Source organism: Pyrgilauda ruficollis, unplaced genomic scaffold (assembly GCF_017590135.1).
Source record: "Pyrgilauda ruficollis isolate IOZ18807 unplaced genomic scaffold, ASM1759013v1 scaffold13, whole genome shotgun sequence".
Classification (NCBI taxonomy): domain Eukaryota; kingdom Metazoa; phylum Chordata; class Aves; order Passeriformes; family Passeridae; genus Pyrgilauda; species Pyrgilauda ruficollis.
In genome coordinates, this window is record NW_024511432.1 from 12,598,568 (window position 1) to 12,615,419 (window position 16,852).

Below are 16,852 nucleotides of genomic sequence, written 5' to 3' on the forward strand. Positions count from 1 at the left end.
TATTTTAATTGCAAGTATGAAGGGCACTTATTTATAATCATTTATCTGCTAGTTTCATCTTGGAGTCTGCATTCTCAAATTAAACTCAAACAAACGAAAACAACAGCCACTAAAAAGCCAAACTTCAGTTCCCTCATTTTTCCCCAAAACATTAAACAGTAAGAAAGCCTTCACCTTGCACCAGGGTGGATGGCAAATGCTGCCAAAGCTCCATGAAAACCTCAGAAAGCCCAGTGTGGTGTTCCTTCTGTGTTTTGCCAGGCTGAGCCTGAAAGCCCTGTATTGAATTCCCTGAGTTGTGGAGTTACAAAAACATCATCAAGGGATGCCTGGCAGTGCACAGCCTCGCCAGGCAGTGACAGAGCAGCAGTCAGGGCTGCCCCTGGTCTGTCCCCACCGCCATCCCCATGCGAGGGATGAATCCATAAAGGAGGAAAGGGTCCTGTGCATCAGGCACAGATCCTGCCTCACCTGAAGGATTGTCTGCTGTTAAACAGAGCAAAGGTAAACCAAAATCATCCCTGTGAATAAGCAGCTGAGAAAGTTTTACATACACATCAAATGGTTATTCAAATAACTTCTAGGTGTAGGAAAGCTCTCAATAGAGAGCTATGTATAGAAATGAGGTTTTGTAGAATATATAAATATATTTGATGTATAAATATAAATATTTTTGTACAAAAACACCATTTCAGGGTTATTGCATGCAGGGGTTTGTAAGTGGGTATTTTGATAATGTGACTGTCATAGGTGCAGCTACAGTCCAGATCTACAGTGTCCCCTTTCAACAATGGGGGATGTAGTGGAAAAACACAAGTTTGTTTAACATATAGGGGAAAAAAATAAAGTGGAGAAGTACTAAATTACATTTACACCAGAGGTTTATCTTGCAAGGTCCTGTACTGTTTTTGAAAATGTGTTCAGTTTTTTTTCCTTTTACTTCTCTCTGTTTTCCTCCATTTCTAAATTCACTTATTGTACCCATTGTTTTAAGAGTTCCCAAAAACTTAACATTTGGGTGCCAGGTCTGACAGCAATCAGATATCATACCCTGACATTCATTTTCCTACAGGTTCTATTTTATTTTACAATGCCAGAGGAACACAGAACAAGTTTTCTATCAGCTGTAATTTTTCTCTCTCCTTGCTGTGTGAGGGTTGTATACCTCTCAGGGTACTTTAAAATACCTCCAACATTTTTTCTGGATAATTCTATTTCAGAATGCCTGTTCACATTCTCCCCACAACTTTGTCTTAATATCTGATATTTTTCAAAGATTGGAAAGCAGCATTACACAGTAAAAGCAGCTGACACATTTGATTTCTCTCTCTCCATCTCTCAGCAGAGGAGGTGGCATTTGTCATCCCTGGGCAGAGCAGCTGTTACAAAGCTTTAAGGTGAATTGTCCGTGTTCCCAGCCCCTCAGAATGGTATTTTTGTCAAGCTTTTCCTTAAACTGTTTATTGCAGAGTCCTGTCTTAAGCTCTCTCTCTCCAGACATGCTGAGCTGAACAGAGGCACACTGTTACTGCCCTGTAGCAGTGCAGCCTCCCTGGCACTGTGGCCAGGCCGGGCTTTCCACTGATTCCAGGGGGCTCTGGTCACATCTCTGCACTGAGTGCAGCTCACCTTCTCCCAGCAAACAGCTGCTGTATTTGCTGTATTTAGGAGGATGATTTTTAACCTAAATTATCTCCTCCACTCTAAAAACCTTGGTGAGAATTTTTTTCTGGTGTTTCTGGTTTCCACTCTGAAGCCACCACTCAGAGGGGTTTCTGTCTGCTGCTGGCAGAGTCAAAGCCACATCTCCTGCAGTCTCAAACAAGATTTGTGTGTGTGTGTGTGTTTTGGGGGGAGGAATACAAAGGTGTGATCCTGTGCTTTTGACTCCAGTATTCTTTTATTGCTCCTGGCCATCTGTGCACTGAGGCATGACTTTGTATTAAGAACTGGATTAAAATGCAGTGCTCTTCTTTTGGTTTTTATATTGCTTCACTCTCTTTTGCCTTCTTTATTCCTGCCTATTTTTGATTTCCAGACTACTGAACTGTATTTCTTGTGCAGTACCAGATTTTTCTTTCTCTCACCAATAGCACTTTAATGTCACTTTCAGTAAGATTAAATTATAAAACAGGAGATGCTTTATTATGTTACAGATGCCACTATATGGTGGATATTTTTAACATATGAACTTAAAAATTCCACAATATGCCCTGAAATATTTTTCAATTCTCTTGAAATTAAGAACTCTTCACTTGGCTAAGTCAGATTTGACACATGAGCAGCTCTGCAAGATGAACTTTTCTTACTCATGAAAATGCAGTGTCATTATCAGGAAATTCCTAAACTGACACCACTCTCGAGCAAGTGAGCATCATCATGGTAGAGCCAAAGGCTGATCACATGGAAATCAGTTTTCTTTACTGATTTCAGTTCCTTTTTGGGGTGGATCAAGACCAGCTATCGTTAGCATTTTACTATAATGTCATTTTTTTCTTTTCTCTTTTGTTGTCATCTTACTGCTGATTTTCCATCTTCCTTAGTGTGGCTAGAGCAGATGTACTGATTTTCACCTGTTCAGAGACTACTGAAAATTGAAGGAATGAGAGAGGGTTTATGAGGAACTTTGACTTCTCCATAGCCCACAGGATGTGTCTGGGTTACTGTGGGGCCAAATAAATTCTTGTGTGCAAGCAGTGGCCATCCATGGCAGACTCTATTCAGATTAAGCAACAAAAAGTTGTGGTAAAAAGCCACAATGATGAAAGTCCTTGAGACTGTTGGCCAATTTCCACAGCAAACGTAATGCAAATTTATGCAGAAGTGCCATTAGTTCAAGCCTTTGCTCTAGATCCAACGTGGAAAGGTTTCTGCAGGTTTGAGATCACTTGCTGGGAAGCAGAATAGTTTCAGATCCCCAGGCTGCACTCAGGGTCGCTCCTCTTTCACCAAACAGCCTCAGGACAGGACGATGCCGTGGCCTGGAGGCCTCTCCTGGACATCCCATTTCCCCCAGAAAGGCTGATCCCTCCTGAAGCTTCACCACAGAATGTTTCCCCTCCAGCTTTATGGCACAGATTTTGTTCCTCAAGATGCTCAGAACTGAAGTGAAAATGAAAGCCAGGAGCAGCAGGAGGTGCTTTGGGAGTTTCCAGATCCGTGCTCATCTGCCTGGCTGTGGCTCCCCTGCCTGTGGCAGGTAGAGCAACCAGAGCCGGCTGAACCCACTGAGCCCTCTTTACCCAAACCTGTCACTGAACCACTCGCCTTGAAGGACTGGTGACTGCTAAAGCATCTATACCCTGCAGACTGGAGGCACAGAGGGGTTTCCTGGCTGCTGTGCGCAGCCCGGCCTCTCTGCAGCGCATAAAAAGCCTCTGTGCGCCCTCACAAAGGGCAGTGCCTCAGCTGAGGCCCAGGGCCGGGGCTGGAGCTCTGCCAGCCCCACCAGCCCAGAACCTTTTCTCTCGCATTTTCTAAAGAAACTATTGGGAAAACACTTTTGCAATCCAATGAACAAAGTTCAGTCAATAAAAAGTGAGGGGGAAAAAAAAATCATGTGCAGCAATTGAACGAATGAAATTGAATTCAGAGGTGACTGACTGGTGCGGGTTGATGCATTTTTCTATCTGATATTACTGATTTGGCAAAATGGGAGCATTTCCCAAAAATGCATAAGGTTTTATCAGAATGCTGTGGGAAATCATTGGAACCTTATGTGTCAAACATTTTGTTTCAACTATTATTCAATGAAGATTGAAAAATCCTTCTGGACACAATGGAGTTTGATTCTCCTTAAAGAAAGTATTTCTGGAATCTAATTTTTCTGTAGAGTGTGACATTTTAACTTGTTACTCAAATCTGACATAAAAACAAATGCCAAAATTCCCAATAAAAAGATGATTTAACACAATTTTAATAAGATTTGTATTACTAAGAAGTATTGCCTTTGAGAGCTGCAAGTTAATAGGCACCCTTACTTTTAGCAGGGGTGTACATTACAAGTGAAATCCTCACAATTCCTTAATAGAAAACGGTAAATTTTTAAATAGTAGCACAGCATTTAAAGCCAATGTGTCATTTTCATCTGCCTGTGTTTAACCATGATGAGTTTCACAAGCCCTCAGTGTAAGTGCAGAACACAGATATCTGCTGGCCTCAGGAGCAGATTATTGGCATAAACTTATCTGGCTTTTCTTAACAAAAACTTCTAGATGAAATGTAAGAATGCAGTAGGCAGCACAGAGTCAGAAGGAAGAGGATGTCTAAGTCTGCTAAGAGCTGGGACAGAAAGAGTGATTGTTGGCTTAAGAACCTTCTACTGACAGCATTATTGAGGGTTGTTATTTGGACTGTTCAGCACTTGAGTTTCTGGTATTTTCAAGCTGCTTCCCTACAGATTGTTTTTCCTGATGGTAAACAGTTGAGGGAGGAGACAATGCATTACCTCTGCAGAATTATTGATGCTAGAAATTTGATCCATCCTCCAAGATGGGCTCTGCTGGTAAGGCAGGTATATTTAGAGATCTTATAGTGGGCAGGATGAGCTGGGTTTTTTTCTTTGAATAATGTAAACCATTTGTCTTCTTTTCTGCCTCTGGAGAGAATATTTTCTGTAACTTAAAAAAAAAAAAAAAAAGCAATAAAAATACTTATCTGAGAAGCACTCTGCACTTGGAAGTGTGTGAAGTTCTCCTTGTACCAGAGCTTCTTTGGAGTCGTTCCCTAAAAACTGCAGGAATGGGCTTTCCATTAAGAATAAAGATAAGTCCAAAGTGACCTTTCATGACCCAATTTGGGGATTTATTCCTCTCTTCTGTATTGATAAAAAGTCTCTTCTGTTTCAAATGAAATATATTTGTATTCATAGTGGTGTTTCTGAGATCCCAACTCATAAGGACATTTGCATGCTGAAGTGGAGCTGCTTTTGTTCTAATTCCCCTCACTTCACATATTTTTTAGTTGTAAGAGGTAAAAGACTTTTTTAGATCAGAAGATCATTACTGAGAGAAAGGAGCTTAATGTTCTCCCTCTTGTTTGCTACGTGCAGCGTGGTGGGAGGATGAAAGTCAATCCCTAGCCACTCCACTTCCTTTCAGAGAGGGACAAGTCACAGAAACATCATTTGTGTTTGTAAATCCAGCTGGAAAAAGTAGGTGAAGCATCAGATTCCTTCATGTACTGAAATTTTCCTGATTAGTTTTAGTTTTGTGCCTTTTTATTCGGGAGCACCTAACTGTGCATGGCTTGATGTGCACAGGACATGGAGTGCAGCACCTGCACCTGCAGATGCACTGTGGTGTCACTGATCCTGAGTTTGTTCTGTGCTGTGCTCTTGGTGTTGGTGCCAAGGGGTGTTTGAGAAGCTGCTGCTCTCTCTGAGCAGCACAAAGACCACAGGAAACCTGTGGGGTTTTTCTTCTGGTGACCTCTCTGAGCTCTGCTCTTCTGGAGCCCTGCACACGCTGTTGGCATTCCAGACTTGCAGCTTTGGCTTTTCAGGCAGGATTTTCTGAGAACATGTGGGTCAGTGTCATCTCTGTCACCCTGCGGTTAGGGCAGGAGGGGTGTTACTCATTTTGCTGTGCTTTCTGTGTCCGCTTATAGCAACTGCAAGAAATTGTGGACTTCAGTAATCCCTTTCCTTTGTCAAAATCCACTAATCCTAATCAGTTACAGACATGATTTCACAACCCAGAATGTCAGAGTTTTCCAAAATTATGCTGCACAGGTCTTTTTTTATGCAAGTCTCAAAGCCCTTCATAACTTGGGGAAAGATGACTACCTCTATATAAATACATATTTTCTTTTTATATTTATTAATTTATGGAGTTGATTTTATATGTATGTATCTGTAATGATTATGCAAGGAATATAACTCCCAAATGCTTCTTTCTTTTTTTTTTTTTTAATTTAGAAGGATGTGTCAGAATTTCCTGAAAAGTAAAAATAGGCCATAAAGTCTATACTCATTCTGAATATTAAAACATTTGAGGAATATGAAAGAACTGAAGATTTGTCTCACATACCTCTCTCTAAAACTCCCTGATAGATATGGTACTAGATTAAAAAAAAAATATTAGTGACCCATATTTGCCTCAAATGCCTGCACTTAGATTCCACTGATGCCCTCTCACTCAATTGATGAACTTTTTAGGGATTGTACAAAAATCACACTCCAGAGCCCTCTGCTTCTGATGTCCTGTGCACATCCTAATCTCAGGTTTAGCCGTGGTCCAGTTGGCCACATTTAGCCCTGAACAAAAGCAAGCAGAGCCCCTGTGACATCAGGGCAGGTATTAACTCTCAAAGGCTTCCTTCCTTCCATAGAGTTCCTCTGTCACCCTTAAACTCAACCCTAAGCTGGGTTTGCAAACAACACTGAGACTTCTCCAACTCGTTGAAAACACGTTTCCAGTTGGATGAAATGCACTCTTTTGTTCCCCAGGACAAACACAGCTGTTTTTTAGTGACCCACTCCACTGAATTCAGCAGAGCTGACCCCCACATTTGCAGGCAGGACTGTGCTCATTTCTCAGCCACCCAGAGGACACTCGTGTTTCTCCTGCAGGCTGTGCTTGATTTGCCCGTGGGTTAATGAAGATGCAGTTCCAGCAGAGTGCTGGAGGAGCCCTGCAGCTCCTTGCCTTGCACTGAGCAGCCCTGCAGGGAGAGGGGACAGCTCTGTGTAGCTGCAGGCACAGAGCGTTCTGCAGCGGCTCTGAGTGTCCCTAGTGCTCCAGTTCTGGGCTGGTGAAAGTCTCAGGGAGCTGTTAAAGACTCCTGTTGGTTTTGGTGTGTCAAACTGCCTTCCATAAAATACACACTGGTTGGGAAATGCCAGTGAAATCCCAGGTGTTGGACCTGTGTGTCTGCAGGAGCAGCAGTGAAACCTCAGTAGCACTAAATTATTACTAATGTTGTAGCTGTACCTCTCCATGCCTTTTAGCTTTTCCTTGGGTTTGATTGTTTTGGGGTTTTTTTCCCTTGTCTGGCTTTTACTGTCACCTGATTTGATTTTGTGTTTCCTTTATAATACACGTGAGCTACCTTTGTCAATTAATCATTGTATAAAATATTATGGGAAAAACTCCTGTAATACAAGAAGGTGGATGCAGGAACAGACTATTATAAGAAAAGAGTGGTGTGAGAACAGGGTTGCCTTTTTGAGTTAAATAAGACCTCCTTGTTTCTGTGAAATTATAATGTAGTCAGGGTAAATATTAGTTTTATAACTGATTGACACACAGATTAGGCTTTCCACAGTGCTTTGTCTCAGCCAGCAACAGCAGCATAACATTCCCCAGGCATTCAGGCTGTTTTGTGTACGCAGGGGCTTTACAAGAGAGCTCTCTGCTGAGAAGCTTGCCCTATTCCTGGGTCTCTTTTCACAGCAACTGTGACCCATTCATTACTGCAAATGGCTCTGGGACGGCTGCGTGCTCCAGGGAGTAAAGAGTAGGACTTTGGCAACAAACTGCTGAATGCAGATTTCTGTGCTGATTTGTTCTGTAGGTCATTGTTCATGGGAAGCTGTTAACTAGGATTTTATTTTGGCTTTTTGAAAAAACCAAACAAACAAACCTGCATTTTATACCTTTTTTATGTCAAGAGAGTTATTTCAGTCTGCCTTCATTTTTCTTCTCTTGTACTCCAGTTTTGTCCTTGACTCTTCCTTCAACTTGGGAACTGTTACTAGATTTTGAGTAGTCCTGTATTTTATGTCCAGTAGGACCTATCCATCTTTGCTTTATTTTCTGCCAGCAAATGCCCTTTTTTCTAACTGCTTTTGTGGCTAAGTGAAAACTATTAACAAAGCAGTTCTAATATGAGCAGAGGTTTCTGTTATCTTACAAACCTCAACTAGCGTGGGTTTCAAACAAGAACCTGAGAGGTCTCTTTTGAGACTTGTCACTTTAGATGCTTCTTGCTACTTAAATCAATCTTGAAGAAGCTCTCAGCAAAGATTTTTGGATGTTGAGGTTTTATGATGATCTGTTATCACGGGAGGATGAATGGGATGGGACAGAAAAGTCCATGTGGAAGTTGCTGCACAATTTCAGTGTGATAATCTGGCCTCTGCTAGTTAGCTCTGGGCTGTTCCTTACACTGGCAATTTCAACTGTCCATCAGGGCTCTCCAGGGGTATTGTTAAAGGGGTAAAGAAGCTGGGGCTGTTTCTCTTGACAGAGTAAATCAATTCCCATTACTTGTGTCAGATAAACCCATTTCAAATGTGAAACTGCTATGAAATACTCTTGGCAGGCTCACTATATGTTAAAGTGTTTGACTCCAGGTGAGTCCAAGGGGTGTATTCTCCATGTGTATGCTCTCTGGGAAATAGCCTCTGCTTTTGAAAGGCACATTATGTGTCAAAAATAACATTTTGGTGGTACAGAGCAGTGTGGTATGAAGTGGTTTAAAACTGTTGACTTAAGTGCTTCTCATAGGAATTCAGGGGACTGCAACCATTCCCAGAAAAGTTATGCTTTCATAATCAAATAAATACATTTAGGTAGCCAAATTAAAACAATGGCAATGTTTATTGAAAGAAATAAAAATTGAATAAAAAGAAGACAGCGTTTTTGGTTTGCTTTGCTATTAAGCAGACAGTCTGACCTCTGGCTGACAAAAATGAAAAAAAGGCAATTTCACTGCAAAAGAACTTATTTCATTCAAAAGTGATGAAATGTCATTGCTAGCAAAATGCAGAAGAGATTGCACAGGACAGCCTGGGGATGGTTTGTGTAGGGCAGCCATCCCAGGTGGCTCTCTCCATTTTCCAGCTTCACAGCAGTGCTCATGGAGGGCAGCAGGAATCCTGACATCCCTGTCAGCTGCAGATCCAGCATGTGACAGACAGGGCACTCTGCAGTCCTGCAGCAAGGCTGGGCTGTTTGAACATTCCTGGGCTGACCTGGGCTGCTCAGGACCCCCACTCAATCGGCTGGCTGGTTGTTAAGTTAGCTGCAGACAGGCTTTGATTGAAATACGTCAGCCCTGAGCTGAGAGCTGTCCAAGTTTGTGGCTGACACAGAGCATCTCACATTAATCAGCTTTTTGGCCAGGGCACTGATCCCTCTGCCTTAGCAGATGGCCCAAGGGGACCAGGCCTTTCCTCAGAGCTGCTGCAGCCCTCTGGCTCTTTGCAAGCTTCAGTAAACACTCAGCCTGTGGCCTCCCTGCTCTCTCTCCTAAGGCCAGAAGAATGAAATAGCTGCCTCCTTCCTTTTGTGCTCCTGTGTGGGCACTGGTCATTAATGCTCTGGCTTTTCTGGGCCCCTGTTTGATGTCTCATTGCAGCTTTTTTGCTGCACAAGTGGGGTTGTTTCAGGCCATTGATGCAGGAATGCCAGAGCAAGCTTTTGTACGTGGTTCTCTAGGCTGCCTGTCTGCTACCCAGGATAAATTTGTAATCAGGTTGTGTCAGAGCTGAATCTTGGCCTCTCTTGCTATAGATTGTCCCAGTTTGTTTCCCCTGAATGTGAGTTCAGGTCGTTCTAGACTCAATTCTTGTGCCAAAGGTTAAACAAAGTAGAGATGCCACCAGCACACAGGAGACTTGTTCCTCCAGCCTGGGAAATGCTTCTGCTGCGAGGAACCAGGGGAAAGCTGATCATCAGACACAAAGGGCAGCTGCCACCCTGCCCTCTTTGCCACCTTTTAGAATAAATACACATTCTTCAGGCAGATTAAGTCATACTTCTTCATTTTTTTAAAGCACACCTACTGTAATTGTTAAAGCCAAAAGCACTGAGACCACTGAACTGACACTACTGAGTAAGGTAACTCTTATTTCTCACAGAGCCAAAATACAACATTTGCAGATGTTGTGAGTGTTCAAGCAAGCCACAACTGAGATGGGAAAGGGCTTCCTTTCCAGTACTTTTCAGGATCAGAACAGAACCTTTACCATTGGCACTGATTTAGATGGTTGGCTTTGAGTGTCTCTCACTAAATTTCCTGTGTTACAGCAATCTTCTTCTTTTGCAGCTCTTTACTTCTGCATATCCCTGGTTACCACTGCAATTGTTCTCTGCCATTTGAAAGAGCAGAGACCATACCACCACCCAGGGAAGTTCTAGCGTCATTACAAAGGATGAGAAAAAAAATCACATAACTTTATCAGAAAAGTAGTATATCCAGCACCCTTCTGCTACACAATGAGAATCTGAAGTTTGGAGAATCTTCTTTTGCTTGCCCTGATTATTGGCTTAATTATAGTTATTTAAGCAATCTCAGAAAAAGATGCAGACCTATATAAATTGACAGGAGACAGTGGAATTGCATCAATAGAAATCTGAAACAGTTCTTGAATGGGCAAGAAATTTTTGCAGTAGTTAAGAAACTAAGTTCTTTATTCATTATTAAATCCAGCTGTGCCATATAAAGAAACAGATTGATGGCATCTAACCAGTAAAATAAACACCCATTTTTCATGGCAGTTGTGGATTGATGCACCATGAAATCTTCTAATAGTCCAGATCTAAAGGCATGGAACCATAAATTGTTCTATTGACACGTCTTGTAGCAGTTTTACAGATGCACTTAAACTGCTGCAAGTAAAATTTTAATTGCCTAATTTTGTGGAAATTATGGACCCAGATCCAGACATCTACATCTGCAGTATGGTATTTGGAAAAAAAAAGAATTTATAATTCATGTGTAAGATTGAGAGCAGTGTGAATTTGAGTGCACTGCAGCTCCTAAGCCAACAAAATTACAAATCATTGAAATTCTTGGGAGTGAAGGCTGGGGAGCCTGGAGAAAAGATTTCTGAGGGAGTGACTGGGGAATTACAGTTTGATCTTCCTTGGTTTGCTTGAAGTCCTGGCTGAATAACTTTTCATCCATGGTCATGCCTTTAGGCACTGATGGTATATGTTTCCTGCCAAAATTGATCAGAGGTAGAGGGAACCTCCTCCCAGATGGATGTCTAGAAACTCATTTCCCTGGCCTGTTCAGGGATTTTACAAAGCAATTGTTCTGTTGACTTGTGTAATAGTGATTTCCAATAATTCATAATCCATTGTACATGGAAATCAACTGCTTCACTTCAGATAGTTAATTAAGGTTGCAAACAAACACTCACACTTTTAGATGGCTTTGTTTTCTTTCCCTTGCTCCTCTTCTCCCCACTAAGTCCTTTTGATTTATACTGGCACATTTCAAAGCACTTGCTACATTTAGCAGCTTTGTGCAGTCCCCTTATGTGGGGCTCCTCTGAACTCATGTGGACACTCAAAGGTCACATTGGGAATGTTTTCCCCGACACTTAGACCTAAATGTTTTCATTTTCTAGGGCATCCACTAGAACAGCTTTTCCTTAGAGGAGTCTCTGGTTATTTGTGCTTGAAGCAAAAGTTAGTGAAAAGTCTATTGACCCTTTAAGACACCAATATTCAGCTATTTGCTTGTTGTTCTTTACTTGATAAATTACTAATTTAGGGTGAAATCATACTCTTTAGTGGCTCCCTGTTCATAAATCACAATCTGACATTTTTTCTCTAGGGGAAGATTGCTGTTTGCTGTATGCTCTGCCACCAGAACAGATGACAATATTAGTTTATCAGGAGAAACCTATATTTTAAAAATAAATCTTGATACAATAAATTCCCAGCTCTCTGTATTGCTGCTTGAATGTTTTTATTGCCAGATTGTCTCTGTAATCTTGAGCTCAAAAGCCTTTGTAGAGAAAGCAGAGAAGTCCAAAATGGAATTTATGATCAAATGGACAGAAAGGGGAAATCAGTGTTTCAATGTGACAATAGTTTGACAGCCTACCCAGGTATTATAGTAGATTACTCATGCTGATGAGAAATCACTCAGCATTTTCAATAAAGCAGCATTTAATCAAGAATAAGATCTTACTAAAACGGGAATCCAGCATTTTCAAGAATCTGGGAAGCTTTTCTTGTTTTAAACTGCCTCCACAAAATTTAAGACTAGATTTTTTTTGGGGTTTAAGCCCTTGACTGTTCCAGAACTGGAAGTTTCTCTTGTATATTGGTGTCAGGACTTTCTGATGAGCACACAAGGCACTCTGAACTAGCCTGAGGTCCCTACACACAGAACCTGCAGCTTCTCTTTGCAGGAAGTGTGAGACAGGGAAACTTTAGGGGTTTTCCTCTATCTCTTAGATGACAGAAATGACAATTTCCATTTCAAACTCTTTTTCTTGCCCCAGGATGCCCAGCCTGGGTTGCTGCTGCTGAAACAAGGACCAGCACCCCAGCCTGGACTCCTGCTGGGCTGTTGGTGGCCACTCACCCGTGGAAGGATGGGGAAGAAGCTCCTGTCCCTGCTCCCCTGGGCAATTGCTTTCTCCGCTCGGGCTGGGTTTGTCTGTCCTGCCCTTGGCTCTCCCCTGGGGGGAGGTGAGGGATGGCTCAGCCCACCCAGCTGAGCTGGGAGCTGTTCCTGGCAGGATCAGATGATTCTGGGAGGGAGGAGTAATGCCCTGTGTCTGCTCACTGGGCTCCCAGGGGACACCAGGGCTCTGGCTCTGGGCAAGGACAAAAGAGACCTGGATGAGCCCCTGAGAGTGCTGAGGAGCCTTGCCTCCTGTTTCTCCAGGGTAAAACAGGAGCACTGGGAGAAGCAGTACTCAGGGCTTCATTGTGAGCAGGGTGTGTTCTTCCTTCTCCTTTTCTCAGTGCTTTGGAGAAGATTGGAAAGGAATGACTAAAAGGTAGGAGGGAAGAAGGGCAGGATAGGATGCTCAAACTCAGTTCTGCTCCTGGCACCAGCTACTTCTGTGTCCACTCCTGCCCTTGCTGCCCTTCCCCTATCTGCCCACCAGTGTCAGAGTTCCTACTCACACATCCCTCCTCTTGTATGCAAATGTGTCCTGTGTGTGTCCATCAGCTTTGGGGACACATGGCCCAGGCTCCTCACATTCCCTGTGCCCCTGGCCTGGGACTGGCAGGGACTCAGCAGCCACAGCAGCAGCCCTAGGCTCCTCAGCCATGCTGAACACATTTAAAAAGCAAACCCCACTGGTTCTTTTGTATTCCAGTAGAGTGCTGCTGGTATAAGAACACTGTTCCCATGGGCCTGGAAATGTCTTTACATCCTTAATATGTCTCTACTTCTGAGAAAACGGGCACGTGCAATTAATTCTTATACGTATGCTACTTGGGCCTATTTGAAATAGTGTGTGTATGTGCAAGGCAATTAATTCCCATTCTTCAGAAGTGAGAGAGTGAGGGAGGTTTTTTTCCTTTTTCCTTTTTTTGCAGTGGCACGGTAAGGATTCAAACTTAAGGGGGTTTTTTTCTCCCAGTTCTGTGCTGTCACTTCCAGATCACTGTGCTTGGGAAAGTATAGTCCTCATACAGAGGAACCTCAAGTAATAAAAAGTGAGTGATCAAGAAAACTCTGTTTTAATGATTATCAGTATGCAGCACAAATCAAGGGAAATGTAACAGCCATCTCTGATTTAGTCCTTAAGGAATTTAGGATGATTCACTTATTTCTGGGAGAGCAATGGTCTTTCTGAAGGATGCTGTCATGGTAAGAGCAATAAGAAGTGGTTATCTGTTGGAACCAAGGCTTGTTCTCCAGTGCAAGTTGCCTCCTGAAATTAGTTTGTAGTGTACTTAATGTACACTATGGTGCCTCTGTAAAATGTTCCTTTGGGTAAGAACTTAAGTGCATAGCTTTAGGGTTTGCAAATTTTATTCACCATCTAGAACTCTCTCCAGTGTTCAGGCAGGCAGGGCTATGACCTCTGCTAAAAGGCAGAAGAGGAGAAGGAAGACCAAGTGACAGACTCTTAGTGCAGTATCTTTAGCTTCACTTCCAAATATAATTTTAGCTCCTCAGAAACAAGGTTAATGCACACAGTCAGTTCGATACAATTCCTGCTCTTTTTCATTCATGGTGTAACTCATAAAAATGTCTTGCACCATTTATGTGGAATCTGTTGTACTTGACATAAAAAGGTGCAGAGACGTTGTTTCATGGAGACTGTAGCATGGTCCTCTGGGAGTCACGAAACTCAATTTTCCCTGACTATAATTAATATCTTTCCCATTATGGACTCGGGGATGATCCATGTAGACTGAGTTGGCAGCAAACTAATCAGCAGAAGAGACACAGGGCTGGGAGAATCATATGCTGGATAACCATTTAGAAAATGAACTTGAGGGAAAATCTGAGAGAGGCACTAACATCAGGCTTTATGGCTGTGCCCTGCCATCTCTATAAACGAAAGAGGGGCCTTTCCCTGGCCTCCAGCAGTTGTTATGCAGTGCAGCGGGTCATTCAGCAGCACCTTTATCAAGTTCTGATTGCACACAAGGGGCCAAAACCATTCCTCGATGCAGTCCCCCTCACTTTGCTGAAAGAGCACTGCAGCTGAATTTGGTTCACATTTGCTGTGAATCGCAGCCTTTTACCAGAAATTAAAAGGAGAGGTCAGCACGTTTTCCATGCCCAGGAAATAGCTTTTCTCAGTAATTGTGGGCCATGACACGTATCAGCAGGTAGCTGTGCCCACCTTTCTGTCGGTAAAGCAGGCCCAGCTGTCGGGAGCACAGTGTCACTGGTGGCTGACTGCGAGCAGCACGGCCGCCAGCAGCCGCCTACTCCAGGGACAAATTCTAGCTCTGAGGGCCCAGATGGGCCAGATGTGGTGTGCATTCTCTTTGTGTGACACTGTGCGGTGACAAAGCAGTGCCTGGCCTTTGTGTGAAGCCTAGATGAGCAGACTCATATGACAGTGTAGCTCCAGGGAGGAGACACTGCTTGATCAACTACCAGAAACCTGAATTTGTCAAAACCATCTTTTATTCTTTACCATTGGAACATGGCTACAGCAGCACAAGGCTTCCATGGATTGAGAATTTCTGCCACTATGAATTGAACCTCTGGGGCCTTTTCTTTTATTTGCCAGTAGGCCTCTCTCCTCATGGACTGTCCCAGCAGTCAGCACAGGGCTGGATGTTCCTCCCCAGATTTGAGTGCAGTGGAACAGCACTGCACCTGTCAGGCTGAGTCTCTTCTGCTGTCCCTTGGACATGTCCTGCTTATCAGTTTCCACTTTTGTCACCGTTTTCTGCTCAGGGACAAAACCTCCTTTCATGTTCCAACAAAAAATGTTCTCTAAAGCGATTTCCGACTTATGTCTGATGTCTTCTGCTATTAAACTTGGTTTTTTATAAATTCTTTTCTATGGTATTCTGGATGAACCAGTTCAGATTTTTTTCAGAGGTTTCACCCTGACATCTCTGAGCAAGCACATAGGAGCTCATTGACAAGTTTGGTGTAGTTGAACCACCATGGAAATATCTCCAAACCCTGAGAGTCATTTCAATATTAAGTAACATATTTACTAGTGGAGTGAGAAACCAAAGCCTTCTCTGTATTTCCTGACCAAGCCTCTGGAACATTTCTGTGCAGTGAAGGAGACTGAGTGTGACTGAGGCAGTCAGCAGCAGCCTGAAGGAGCCTGTGGTGTGATTTTAGCTCTGCTGGAGGAGCCATAAGCTCCTCACTCAAGGGCTGCTTTGGGAGGGATGGAGCTGTGAGGCCAAAGAGGGCAGGAGCCTGGCATGGAAGTGAGTGACATTCCTCTCATTACAGCCATCTCTCCCTTCTAGGGTTCATTTTCTGGCTGCTACAGGCAATGAACCTGTGAAGTGTCGCAGCCATCTCAGAGTGGCACAGGATACCAAACATTCACACCTTCCATCGAAACTAGGGAGAGTTCAGCATGTTTCAATTCTGACTGGCTTTTCAAATCAGGACCAAGTCCTTCATTTACCAGTTATCTGCACTTGTCTGATGGCAATCAAGTCCACTGGTGTTATCCTATTTGTATAGGTCAACAGCATTAATTGCTTTTCCTGCATCTTGTATATTGAGCATGCAAAGCGTGGACTGTCTTGCCAAGAATAGAGGCACAGGCAAATTACAGACTGCTTATGTTGGGGTAATCATAAGATGCTTCCAGGTAATTTTAATAAATTAGTTGTTCAAGTCACTCAGATAGCACTAAATTAATATGTCTAGAGCAATGTGCTGCATTTTCTATCAATCTTTTTTTTTTTATTCTTCTAATTACATTTCCTCCACTTTAGCTATTGCCTTCTAGCTGTGGAACCACTATACTTTAGCTGCAGTAGGTACAAAGATTAGAATACAAACAGTGCATTTAGCTCTCAGCAGGGGGCTGAGTTTAAAAATGGTTCAGTGAGTGAGTGCACAACAATGTTAAATGTGGAGTGTACCACAGATGGAGGAGCAGTTCAGAGAATCCTGCTCAGCTAATGCACAAGGAACATACCCAGGGCTACAGAGTGTGCAGAGACACTAGAAAAGACAGCCCTGAATACCTAGTGGGCTATTTTTGTGTAGATAATGGAGGGCACTTGGCTTTTACTAAGCATCAGAGATGAAAATTTTTAATAAAATAGATTACTTTAGACCTAGCAGAGGCTTCCCTTCTCTGCACAGTGGTATTATCAAAGTCCTTGAAGCTAAAGAAGCCATGGGAAATGTCACTTGCATCTTCAAAGGCCATTTTTCCCCTTTCTCTGCTGCTGATATGTCAAGAGCAATTCTAGTGAAGTCCAACCAGTTGGACTGGCAAAGAACCAGTCCAGATCACCTCTTCAGAATACAAGGCCCTGATCCTGCAAATCTGTCCTGCCTTCACAGACAGCTTCTGACATTCTGTGCAAGTGTATGAGTTACCTGCACTGAGCTCTTTGGCAAATGCTCTCCAGGAGCACCTCTCCAAAACTTTCAGCATGTTTAGGACTGGGAGGTGGATTTCAGCCTAGTGACACAGGAGGTTAGCAGAGAGTGCTGAACCATATTGAACATACCAACACAGCTTTATTAG